At 39.6% G+C, this 13,971-nt stretch overlaps 1 protein-coding gene across 2 annotated transcripts in view; it reads left to right on the top strand.

Moving 5' to 3' along the window:
* The first annotated feature begins 2,526 nt into the window (after positions 1–2,526).
* The window catches only part of LOC131364493 (zinc fingers and homeoboxes protein 2-like), a 45,491-nt gene continuing 34,046 nt past the window's right edge, over positions 2,527–13,971 (top strand). Inside the window, exons 1-3 of one of the 2 annotated variants that reach the window (XM_058407662.1) lie at positions 2,527–2,795; positions 7,721–7,948; positions 12,849–13,020. The gene's annotated coding sequence lies outside the window, so the exon portion shown is untranslated. The remainder of the gene's footprint in view (positions 2,796–7,720; positions 7,949–12,848; positions 13,021–13,971) is intronic. The other variant, XM_058407663.1, reaches the window with a different exon arrangement.

The raw sequence follows: 13,971 nt of genomic DNA, 5'->3' as shown, positions 1-13,971 counted from the left end.
AAAATAACAACTGACTGTTTTTTGTTGTTATTACATATGGATTACTGAAGTCCATGTGTGTTATTTCATAGTTTTGAAATCTCCAGTGTTGTTCTAGAATGTAGAAAATAAATCCCTAAACAAAAAACAGTGAATTAAAAGGTGTGTCCAAAGTTTTGACTGGTAGTGTATATCAGTTGTTTTTTACATTTAAGACACTAAGCTACAGCATGTACTGTTTAGAGGAGTGCTCCAAACCGGTTTGATGAAGGAAAACAAAAACAAACAGTAGAAACAGTTTAACTGAAAACACAATAACCCTTAAGGTGTTCTGGATCACAAACACTCCTTTCAAAATGTATTACCTCTGTGTATTACAAATATCTTATTATTTATCGTCCTTTAAACCACCAAAATGCTTTGGGATCATCATCATCATCATCACCATCATCACATCTTACATACTGCTGCACACTTTCAGTTACATAGATGAAGAAGCGCATGAGGAATATAAAAGTTTGGGGTGTAATAAAAAATATAGTGTAATAAACCAACTTTGTGGGTTTAGGGATGACCCCTTCCTGTTCCAACATGACTGCACACCAGTGCACAAAGCAAGGTCCATAAAGACATGGGTGAGTGAGTTTGGTGTGGAGGAACTTGACTGAGTCCTGACCTCAACCCGACAGAACACCTTTGGGATGAATTAGAGCGGAGACTGTGAGCCAGACCTTCTCGTCCAACATCAGTGCCTGACCTCACAAATGTGCTTCTAGAGGAATGGTCAAAAATTCCCATAAACACACTCCTATACCTTGTGGAAAGCCTTCCCAGAAGAGTTGAAGCTGTTATAGCTGTAAAGGGCGGGACAACGCCATATCACATCCATGTGCATGTAAAGGCAAACGTCCCAGTTTTGGACCTGACTCACAGTCTCCACTCTAATTCATCCCAAAGGTGTTCTATGGGGTTGAGGTCAGGACTCTGTGCAGTTCAGTCAAGTTCCTCCACACCAAACTCACTCATCCATGTTTTTATGGACCTTTTTTGTGCACTGGTGTGCAGTCATGTTGGAACAGGAAGGGGCCACAACGAAGGGGCCGAGCCCAACGCCTGAAAAACAACACCTGAATTCAATGATTTGGAGAGGTGTCCCAAAACTTTTGGATATATAGTGTACCTTTAACATGTGAGGGTTGATTAGCTTGATTTTGTGTGTGTCTGTGTGTATAGCATTATTGGAGATAAAATAAAAGAAAATGTCATATTTTTTATCCATTTATTATGTTGTACAACACCAAAGAAATCTTACACTATACAAGACGCCTCAAAAAAGAAACATAAACCATTTCATTTCCTTCGAATTTATCATTTCACTTATTCTATTTGTTATTTCCCATATAGGAGGTTGGAACCGTTAATCATCCAAAGATCCCACCAGCCCTTTGACAGACTCCTGCTCATGCTTTAAGTGGACACTCTGGACAGGATGCACACACACACTTTAGAGATGCCGATCAGCCTACAACACGTATCTTTGGACTGGAGTACCAGGAGGAAACCCCTGAAGCACGGGAGAACCTGTAAACTACACACACGCAGAGAGAGAAAGAGTAAGGAGACGGGAATCGAACCATAACCCTGGAGGTGTGAGGCAAACGTCCCACCGTAGCCCCTGCTTTAAGGTCAGGAGGAGAAAATAATCCAAATAGATATAGGATGATATTTAGGTGATCATATTAGTAGTGTCTGATTAATATTTTCATCCTCCTCCGTAAATGTTCCACGAGAACCACAGAGGCGCCTTCATGAGCTCACGAACCGAAAGATTACGACCGGCAGATGTCGCTGTTTCCACTGCCTTACTCCATAGAACTACTACAGACCAGAAATAATACTCCATACAATTGCCAAAAAGTGGGTTTTTTTTGTTTTTTTTACCTTTTGCGTCGACTAAAACGGAGTGAATAACATGAATGATATCAAATATACCTGTTAAAACAACTAGCTGGGATATGAAAAGCAAATATAAGGCTCCTTGTCGCATGCTGGAGATTTATAGTTTTTAATCATACGGTTATTTATTGTTTTGTTTTTTTTATTATTATTTATTTATTTTTTCTCACGTCAATCAATTTGTCCATAGTCATGGCTTGGTTTTAATAACAGCAACCAAATCAGTGAATGAAAAATCTGAAGCTGAAATGAATGGAAAGATAAGTGGCATGCATTCATTATTATTATTATCATCATCAACATCATCATCATTATTATTATTATTATTAATCATAATATTAAGCATCGGTGCATAGAGCATACAGCATGATGTATGTTTTTTTATTTTTTTTATTTTAGGGGAGTGTAAAGTAAAGTTAAAGCCTTATATTTCACTATTCCAGTGCAGTCACGTGCATGGCTGCTTTTCTTTCTTTCTTTTCTTTTCTTTTTTTTTTTTTATTATTGCATTGCCTTGCATTAAAATATTTTGGGTGTCGTATGAAAATGTATCGCTGACGTACAGGATCATGTGAGTTTTTTTTTTTTTTTTTTTTTTCGTCCCAGATCTCCCAGTGCAATGCACGGCCACTTTCTCTCTCCTCTCTCCGGTGTTGTCTTTAGGTTTCGCCCACCAATCTTTAAGGATCTGACCACCAGATTTGCTTATGGGCGCTGAGTGTTGTGGGCTCTAGGAAAATAATAATAATAATAATAATAATAATATTAATAAATTTAAAAAAAAAAAAAAAGAAAAAGAAAAGAAGCGACAAAATCTTTTACAGAAACGCAAAGAGAGTGGTTTTATTTCTGGGTGGCAGGTAAGAATCCGAGTGATTTTATTTTCCTTATGTTACATTATATTACATGATATATGACATTACTCTGGCTTGCACTGTTGAAGTTATTGAACGCAGCGTCGCAGCTTCTATCCCTTTTCCGTCACTTTCTACTGCGCTTTTTCCCTCTCTCTCTCTCTCTCTCTCTCTTTCTCTCTCTCTCTCCTCGGGGTTTGCTTGAAAATCAGCTTTTTTTACGAGTTGACAAATCATCTCTGCTACACGTTTAATAGCCGTAAAAAGTCACACGCTCAAAAAAACAGTAAACAACAACAACAGCACCGCTTATTATTTCCATAGGCTTCCCAGCGCAGCAGTACGCTATAACCCCCAAAGATAAATATCAACATTATATCAGCTTTAATAGGTTTTACAAAATCACTTTTTTAAAAAAAAAATAATAATATCGCGTGGTGTCACGTTTTGGGGCGAGTTTATTTCCTTTATACGCGCTGAATAATAATAATATTAATAATAAGAAGCAAGCACGGTCACAGTTTAAGCACAACTGCACAAGCCAACTTTGTACATTAAAAGTGCTGCTGTTGCCACCGGCAACTGGGCTTTGCGAAGGGTATTTGGGATATTTTTGCTAGCTTCGCCTTGCTGAATTTAGCTTAGCATAACGACTCCCCTCGACACCTTTTGCGGCACACATGCATGATCATTATGTGTACAAACTAGTTTTATGGGTGTTATAAAGTAAGGGGGGGAAAGTCTGAAGTGGTTGGAGCGCTGTTTCAGTTTTAGGCAGCGAGATATAGTGTTGTCAAGGACTTCAGTTAGCTTGGTGGCTAGTCCTGGATTTTTAGCCAGCCTGCTATAGGCTGTAGTGTTGAGCTTGCTTGATTTGATTTAAGTCCGTATCCTGAATGTTTTCGGTAACATTTCCGTGTGTAAAAAAAAACAAACAAACAAACCAACAAACAAAAAAAAAAGGAGAGTTCGGATATAGTGCATGCCGTGTTCGGCTAAGTATCTGGTTGCTAGCAAGCTAACGTGACATAGCAGTACAATATATCATCAGTGACATAGTTAGCGATATACTGAACCATGTTGCACTTCGTAACCTGAAATAGTCCTGTAGCGTCTAACTATTATCTTTAGTTCTTATAAAGTGCCAGGTTATTTTAAATTCTTGGTGAGGAAGAAGAAAAAAAAAAAAGGTGTTATAAATGAAACATAATATCAGGCTGGTCAGTATATACAGTACATGACCATTGGACTGGCCTCATGTTGACGGGTCAGGAGGATTAGAGGATTATATGAGAGCTTTTCTTTTGCAATTTACATTATCGTAAAGCTGTTTATTTTCGTCATGGCTATAATTAGGGCAGAGGTGGTTTTGGTGGTTAAAGTTCTGCACAACTACTGACTGGAAGGTTATAAGTTCAGGTCTCAGGAATTGTCCATGTCATATCCTATTGGACTCTTAAAGAAACGGTCCAGTTTTGACTCGTTTTGCCTAACGTGTCATCTTCGGTGGCGTCCCACAATCTTTGGCGGCAGCGAGATTCAGTCCTCGCTTCACCTCTGCACACGGTGTGTGATGCAGCGGTGCTTTAGTACTTTAGTCCGTCCAGATCTGCTACCAGAGCATGGGCTATAACTCAGAGACCTCCTCTCCTCTATGTCTCATTAATGACAGACATTGTGGAAAATGATGAGTGAGAACAAAAGCACTAACCGCATCACGTGGGGTTTGAGCAAGTTGAATATTTCTTCTGTTGAAAACCAGTGCTTACAATGCAGGCAGTAATAAAGTCCTCCTGCGGTGTCAAAGCAACTAGGTTCTCACAGGAATATTGAAAAACCAACACATTAGCATCAGAAACACTTAAAGACCTCACAAATATTACAGTATAAACACGTTTAATGGGTTTTTGGGTGGAGTTTTGCTTTAAGCAAAATCTCTAACCCTCAACAGCTCAGTCCTATGTTTGGATTGGATCCTCGCTTGTACCCTGCTTTGGATAAAAGCGTCTGCCAAATGAATAAATGTAAATAATCCTCTACAGGCTTGCACAACACTGCTGTCACCACTCTGACCTGTTTCATGGCCCTCGAAGATTGAACTTGAACACCAGCATGCTCGACTACACTGCAATGATTTGTATGGGTGTCAGAAAGAGAAACTGGGTTATTAAAAATGATGTGGATTATCATTGGGGCTTATCTGCTGAAACACAGCTCTAGGGTTCACTCCTGACTTCTACTTTCTGGGTTCCTGTGTGGAAGTGTGTGTTTCCTTTGTGGTTCCTCTTACCTTCCTAAAACACTGGCTACTCTAATGGCCACTAGGTGTGAATGTGTGTGTGTATGTGTGTGTGTGTATGTGTGTGTGTGTATGTGTGTGTGTGTATGTGTGTGTGTGTATGTGTGTGTGTGTATGTGTGTGTGTGTATGTGTGTGTGTGTTTGTGTGTGTGTGTTTGTGTGTGTGTGTGTGTGGATGTGCAGAGCCCTTTGATGGACGGTTGTCTCAGGTGTTCCTAGGATTGGCTGAGGAGTGACTCATGAATGAGTGATTGAATGGATTGTCATGGTTTTTTATTTATTTATTTATTTATTTATTTATTTTTTGTGCATCATTGACTCAAATTCAAGTGGACGACAGTTCACAAGTTGAGTGTTTGTTTTTTGTTTGAACAGGGAACCAAAAAAAATCATTCATGTTTCATATATATTTCCAACTAGGGAGCTATAACCCTGATGTATATCATGTTGAATTATGGATAGATTTCACAGGTATCCTGAAATCAATTAAATATTATAACCGACTATTAAAAATAGTCAAAAATTAGATAGTTTCTCCTTAGATAAAATTCAATGAAATCCGGTATTTGTTTTATCCAATGCTGCTGTTTTGTTGGCAGTTTCAAGCCAACCTATATACAGATTTCTATACAGAAATATCTCCAAGTATTGTGACACGATCTTTACCTAGTTTTAACCAAGTGTAACCATTTCGAAATGTCATGATTGTAATTTTACACGTATAACACTTTTAACAGCACGTTTTAAGATCAGTTCCAGATTTTATATACATATATATATATATTTTACAGTTAGAAATTTATCTATTTTGAGCAAGCCGGTGGTGTGAGGAAAAACTCCCTGAGACGACATGAGGAAGAAACCTTGAGAGAAACCAGATTCAAAAGGAAATGTGGTCCTCATCTGGGTAACACCAGAGAGTGGGATTATAAATCATTTGTTATGTAACTTGCAAAAAATTTCAGCTGTGTTAAAAGCGTATGTGCGTTTCTGAATTTGTTCAAATTTTACATTGTTGAGGTTTTCATCTGTTCGGTAATAGAGCTGCAAAAGTGTCCATAGTATTTTGAAGCCATCTGTATGGATTCTTGGACAATAAGCTCAAGAAACATGTACCATAGATAAAGATTAAAACTACGGTAATGTAAAGTATATGTAAAGTTTTTTTTTAACCAACTTAAAATGATTCCGATGCCCCATTTTGTGTCGGTTAAAATCCGACGCGAGTGAAAAGCAGGTTGTGAGTTAAAAATCCGGCAAAGCTTAACTCTCAGCTTCTCATGTGCTCCAGCTCTGCGTCCTTCATAAGTCATCTGGGATCAAATTGTCCTCCAGAGGAGTCAGTTCAAAAGTAAATTTCACAATGATTGTAATTCATATATACTTATGGATGATATTACTAACAGAGACGTTGTATAATATCTTACATTACAGCGTAATGGTCTGTTTTTTCTCCATAGAAACGGATCAGAATCAGTTCCTGTGTATATGTCATTTTTTTAAATATAAGTCATTATTATTATTTTTTTCCCTTCTAGTTTAGCTGGCATGATTTTGTCCCATAAAATCTCCTTTATGGATCGAAGGGAACAAAACATGTCCTGAAGTGTCCTCCATCTGTCTTTAACAGTCTTTTTTGATAATGAGTCTGCTTTACTTTCAGACACACTCTGTTTTGTATTGATGAAAAATAAATAAATAAATAAATAAATAAATAAATAAAAGAGGTTAGGTTTCAATCCCAGCGTGAAGAATGCATTCATCTGTACTTTGCATGAACTGCCATCTTGCAAAATTGTGTTGTTTACATACTGCAGAGCTTTTCATGAGGATTGTGCAAGTCAGGCCCAGTTGCCAGAAAGTGCAAGTCATGAGCAGCACGTTCACTTTCCTTCACCGAAACCGACTGGCTGCGTTCTCCTGTTCATCATTATCCGCAATTAGTCAACTGGTAATGACAGGAGAAAGGAGGAACGAAAAAAAAGTCAGAAACGTGTTAATTAGTTAGGTCCGGAAGCCTTGTTGATGGATTTAAGACGGCAGGCAAATACCTTTTCTTGCCAGATATGAATTTTATGTCCTGTTACAGTGAAAAAATACAGGATTCTTGAGTCTGACATGGTGTCAGGTTACACATGTGCTTATTAAACAAAAAGACCACAGTAAACAGTGTGAGTAATTATTATTCGCAAAACTGCTGTCATTTAAATGGAAAAAAAGTGAATAAGATCATCAGTTTATCGAGACAATGCAGGTTATTGTTTCTCGAATGGGTTCTTTTTAAAATTAGTCGACTCTGTTTTAGAGCTTCGGCACTCGAAATAAAAATACCTCGCGTAACACGGCGTTAACAGCGTACGTATATCATCCCAGGCCTAATTCTAATAATACCCCATTTGTGCTTGTTGTAGTAACCAGTCCAGAGTCTAGGCCTTATTGGGAGTGCATGACTGGAATGAGATGTTTACATGGCACATTCTGTAGCTTATAGTCTAGCAATAGCACGGAAACACGGACGCCAGCCTTTCTTTCCAGCTCTCCTGTCCGAGCCACTGCCAAAGCCGGGCCTTTAAAAAGACACACATTTGAAAGTGTTTGTTTATTTCTCTTCTACTTCTTTTTTCTTCTTAGGTCCTTCTCTTCGCGCACTCCCCTCTCCTTTAGCCCGGGTGTGAGATATCTGCTGTATGGTGCATTGCCAGAATCTTAGTGTGGAGCTGCCAGCCTTGAGAGACTGTAGCGCCAGATCACCTCCTTCAAAAATCTCTCGCTTTGGTCAGGACGAGCGAGAAAGGCTCCACCCTGATCGTACGTCTCTTGGGTTGACTTCGAACACGCTGATTCGTGAGCTTTGATCCTGTAAGTATTCAGGAAGGATAGCCTGGGATTTTGAGCAAACCTCTAATTCCAGAGCTACGATGCTTATGCTAGTTCTGAAAACAAACGACAATGTAGCAATGCCACTGTTACTATTACTGCCTTGATGTGGACCTTGACACACCAAACTGTGAAAAAACATTTTTAAGGATGGACTCCTGGCTAATCACTCCATATCGATTTAAACCTAAATTTAGCTAAGCACTGGAGAAATCTGAAATCTCGTTTCTGTCCAGCAAGCTGATGCATTGCTACCGTGGCAGAAGATAACACCACATGTCTCAGTGCCACTGGCCACAGTCAAAGCCATGAGGTCACGCCGGATAACGGCCACTTTTTCTGTCCGCAACAGCTGAACCGTTTACTGCTGGTTGCTTTCCATCTCAGGGTGTGGGATCTGGGCTGCAAAATCTCAGAGAAAGTTCTCTTACTCCTGTATCTTTAATCCTGCTGTATGTTTCCAGTTTCTATGCACGTGGCCATATTTTTGTTAAAAGACCTAGCGTTCTCTACAGGGGAGTGAGCTCCTTCTGCGCTAATCAGCAGAGTTCAAATCTCAAGAATGCCAGGGAAACATTGTTTAGTCTTTAATTCAGAACTGTAGAGTGTCCGTGAACTGTCTGTCTCAAGATAATCAGAGGATGGTGAGGAAACGACTTTATTTCTGTTTGTTAGCTGCTGTTACATAAGCGATAACAGAAATGTGCTTGACGCTTGTTTTATAGCATTTCAGATTCAAATTTATTTTTTGTTTGTCTCATACACAGTAGGACATGTAGTGTAGTGCTTTCGGACGAATAGAACGAATCAGAATAATAATATACAAAGAATAGAATTTTACATTAAAATAGAGGTGTATATATACAGGATACAGGTGGGAAAGGGAACAAAGTATATATATGAATGCACATCAGTTGTAGAAAAACATGACTGTTGTGAATGAGATGTGTGCAACTGTAGTGCAAAAGTGTGCAATATGTGTATTGCAAAATATTCCAGTTACAGTCCAGAAGAGGTAATGTGTGTGTTGAGTCTAGAAAAATGGATTTGGTATTAAATATTTGCATTTAATTTGAATATTACTGGACAAAACAAGTAGGAAAGATTTCTTCCTTTAATAAAATTGCAACTGAAATTGTAATCAAAGACAAATTGCTGTGGTAGAAGGGGAATAAAAAACACTCCAGGACGTGTTGATATTGAAAATATAATCAGCTTATGAGGATATAATGGCAGCGTTTTCTGTCCTGGTGAGAACTTCTTATGTTACATGTTGTTGAACTGTTTCATAATAAGATATTAAAGAGTTTCTCAGCGTAGATTGTTTTAAACGGTTTACAACAACGTTTGGGAGCGCTTTAACCTTGAGTTAGCTTCTGTGTCAGTTAAAAGCCAGTGTGGATGGAGTCAATGGAAATGCCAAGCGAAACAATGTGACAGTGATAACACTTGGGTAGATCCAAGTTCTACAGAGCATGTGGGAGTGTGTGAAATCATATTTGCTTAGTGAATGACGGCTCTTTGTGCACCACACGGGTAATACATCACCACTGAATATGGCTCCGCTGTTCTTTGCTTTGCCCGGGTGATGACATCTTCCAGAGCAGATGTTTCCTCATCACTAAGCCATGCCAGGGAGATCACTGCGAGCCCATAACATGGAACGAGTTTGACTGTCGTTAAAGAAAAAGCTTCGATTTTATTTCCGAAACACACTAGTGTTACTTCTCGTTTAGTAAAACTAGAAGCTTTGCACTGTTCTCAAGGGAGGATGGTGATTGGGCCAGATGAAGGATTTGCAAGGTAAAATCCCATTAGAAGTTTTCTGAGCCAGTTTAATTATAATGTTCCAGGGTTTTGTGCTGGATCCAGAGCTTATCCGGAAAACACCAGGTGTGCATGCTGTGTCATATTCAGTGTCCCACATCATGCCCAAGCATCAGAGAAAACACACATGGACGTAAAGAGAACATGTACAGAAACACAATATGGAGAATAACCAGGAACCCTGGAGCTGCAAAGTGGTGCAAATGGACACTTTATATCACATTCATATGTGGTTCTTGTCTGAAATAAGTCTGAAAAACACGCTTGTTAGAAGTCTTCCCTGGAACTAAGAGGCTCAAACCCTGTTCCAGCATGACACGGAGCTCCATGAAGACATGCTGTGGAGGTAAAGGTTGGAGTGGAAGAACTCCAGTTTCCACTGAACACCTTTGGGATGAACTGGAACTGGAGTCTCCTCAAAATCCCAACATCTGATCTGATCTCACTAATGCTGTTGTAACTGAATGAACACTAATCCCCTTCTCTTCTGTGAAGGAAAGCCTCACAGAAGAGAAGAGTGGAGGAGATTATTATAAAAGGAAAGACAGATCTTAAGCTGGAAAGAGATGTTCATATATCCACAAATTTTCAGGTATTTAATGAAATGTTTAGAGTTAGTCGTCTTAACAAAGACTCAAGCACTGGCTCTTTGGTAGTCCTGGGATTTGAACATAAAATCTTCTGGAGCCTAGTGTAGGAGCTTATACACTTACTTACCACTTCTTTTGGTCTGTGCAATACAGATGACCATAAATGGCTGCATTTGTGCGGCTAGTTTCCAACATTTTGTTCAAACTCCTTATTCCCATTAGATTAATCACCTACTACATACTATATACCTGGTTCAAATTTCAGTTCGCAGTCCCCCTTCTGTCATAGATGCGGCCAAAAGTGCTTTATTTTCCTGTGGGTTTTTTCAAAAAGTTTCGAGTTCTTCAGGCATTTTTTTGAGGAAATCTTCTCAAATTGCAGGCAGAGGATTCTTCTTTTAAATGGCTTTTTTAATGATAGCTGTAGAATAGGGCTTTGACTGAATGTGTGTCTTGCGGTCATTTTGAAAACCTGCAAGCTTCTCCGAACATCTCAGAGTTTGCTTGAGTTTCCAGAGTTTGGAACTGATTAACTCATGCTCCTGGTTTCATGGTTGTGCCACAGCATTCTGCATGGTTGTGTTTGCGGTGGACAGGTTCATAGTTCGTGTAAACAGTGACGTTTCCTGCCTTATTAGGCTTAAACCTCACAAAGTTTCTGAAAGAAGTTAAAGCGCTAGTTGATCTTCAGTGCACTATTACAGCTCGTGCAGATCAGCGCTGCTGAGTAACGCATGTATAACAACACATAGTAAGTAAATGAATACAATTTAATGAGATAATAATTAAGGAATGTAACACTCGGGTGCATGCAGTGCTAGGAAAATAATCAACAGCCGGGTGGTGCCATGAAGCTAATTATTTTCTTATAGCAACTGTAATGTCATGTAGCGTCTTATTTTCTTGTACCGCAACAAATTTCTAACAGTGATGAAAATGATCATTCGGTCGTTTATACAGCGTTCACGTCGTAATTTACGATATTTCCGTTCGGATGTAAAGCCGGCGTAAGGCAATTTCGCAGAACGGTGTATTCTCACGGACTTGATGGCGGCGATGAAGGAGGTGATGATGCATTACACATCGAGCAGCGTCCTAATTGAGTCAGTATCAGGTGTTAGTCATTAAGAGATGCAGCAATCAACACTGTGTGTGTTAGCAGCAGACATGTGCTCTCTTTTTAATTGGATATATGAGAGAAACAAATGGTGCATAACCAGTCGATTCAGATAGAATCATCTCGCGTTAGCTTTTTATAACGGCTTAGGTGAAAAAAAGAACGGACCCGGCAGTAGTAGTAGTACACGGTGATGGGATGATATATTATCCAGACTGAGATATGGAGTTGAGTTGTTTTAGCTGATTTTTCTTCATCTTTTCCCTTCAGTAATGTGTATACTGTTTTTACTGTTTTGTGTGGATTTTCATTCGCAAATCTAAACATCAGATTTAAATATCAATGATATATTAAATAATGGCACATTTTATTTTTCTAATACATCACAGGTCATAACTTTTCTCCCGGCGGCACGTTTTTCCCCCCAATCTTCTTTATCAGCTTTACTGTGTCAGCTGCAGCCTCGGATTCCTGTAACTGCCGGTGAAACTCGATGTGGTCTTCTTCTTCTTGTAGCCAGTCCACTTTGAAGGTTGTGCATTGAGATGCTTTTCTGCTCACCACGATCATACAGAGTGCTTACCTGCTGCTTAGTGGCTGTTTTTTGTTTTTACGCACCACTCTAGAGACTGTTGTGTGTAAAATACCACTGTATCACAGTCAATGAGATCATGAACTTTAACTTTTAAGCTCTTGATCTGTTTATACGTGATTTCCTGCTGCTGCCACGTGATCAGATGAATGGATAATTTCATGAATAATCGTTGAAATCATATGTACTCATCATAGGGCTTGTTATCACTCAGCAGCATTTCTTCCACTGTATTCGTCCTGACGTATTCGCTCTATCATCCTCCCGACTGTATTCTTTCCTAGTATTTATTTTGTCAGTCAAAGTTCAACCTGGGTTTCAGTTATGAAGGATAAGTTTAGCGACTGGGGCAGGATTCATTTGGGATGAAAGCCCACGCTGGTTCAAGTTCGCCCGCATTTTCTAGTGGGATCAGGTTCTCGGAGTTCACTAGAGGCCCGAGTCGGTGTTGACTTCTAGCTGAGTCGCTGCGCGAAGTGCTGCGTCACCGCTCGCTGATCAGCGTTTCAGACGACGCTGGAGCTCGCCAAAAACTGCAGCGGTGCTCGGCTTCGGCATTCAAATAACCTTGCCAAATCTGCCATGCCACACGTTTCCCAGGTAACAGCCTTCCGGTTTCTTGGCAAACACAAAAGCGTAGTAGTCTCAGGGCCTGTCTAGGAGAGGACACACACTCTCTCTCTCTCACACACACATACACACAGACACACACACCCACATCCCCTCCTCACTGCTGACATTTTTCTCTCGTCTCAGATTCCAGAGAGCTGCAGGACCAGTGACGGAGACAGAGAGGGAGAGAGAGACAGACTTGGTGGCGTAGTGAAGGAGACGGACATCAGTGGACACGGAAAGAGGAAAGAGCGTGAAGCAGGAGAGCTTCAGGAGGCCTTGTCCTAGGGAAAACCCTCGCAGTCGCAGAAGTTCTGTGAGTATAGAACGCTGTTTATTTTTTTTCTGACTTGTGCTCTGTTTTCATTGGGCAGTGTTGTTAGGGGTGTGGCCTGCAGGAAAATAAGGAGCACAGTAGTGGCGTGGGTCTGTTTATTATGGAAGCATCAGCTGCTAAACACATGAGGGAGTGGGCTATGGTTATAAACCACATATGCTACACCAACAGGGATCACATGCTGTATGCAGTGTGAGTAAGTGTGTGTGTGTGTGTGTGCGGGTTTGTGTTGATATCATGGTGGGGACCAAATATTCACACAACGATTAGGATTTTCTGACAGGAATATTTGACCTTGTGCTGGTCCCAAAAAGGAAAAGTGCTTGTTTACAAAAACTGCAGATTTTATTTTAAGAAAATGAGTGAAAGTGGTTTTGTTTAATCTCTAAGATTAAGATTAGGGTTAGATTTTGATATAACATTACATTAATTAGCTCCCAAGGATGGGGACGGGCAAACGTGTGTGTGTGTGTGTGAATGTGTGTGTGTGTGTGTGTGTGGGCTATCCAAAATAAATTCAAATTTATTCTAGTTATTATAGAATGTATAAATATAATCATGTGAATGTTAAGAATCATGAACATCAGCAGAAGCTCTAAACCACTTAAGATAAAAACTGTGTTGCTTTCTTCAGCAGAGAAGCTCACCAGGAGACAACATAATAAATTTGTTTAGTTTTTTTTGGAAATTTATTCACCATGATGTTATCTGGCTTTTCAAGTTCTTCAACTCGTCGTCACACGCCTTTATTTTTTATCTTTTTTTTTTTTTTTTTTGTGCTCCTATTTATGTAAGTCTTTTTATTCACCACACAGTATCTTACACAATGGTGTTTCTTTTTCCTTTGTGACCAGACTTACATTTTGCGACTAAATGCAAAGTATAACGTCTTAAATATTCATTGTGAAATTTTCAAATTCTGCCCCTGAG

The sequence above is a fragment of the Hemibagrus wyckioides genome, linkage group LG14 (assembly GCF_019097595.1).
Source record: "Hemibagrus wyckioides isolate EC202008001 linkage group LG14, SWU_Hwy_1.0, whole genome shotgun sequence".
Classification (NCBI taxonomy): Eukaryota; Metazoa; Chordata; class Actinopteri; order Siluriformes; family Bagridae; genus Hemibagrus; species Hemibagrus wyckioides.
This window is presented reverse-complemented; position numbering and strand designations above follow the sequence as displayed.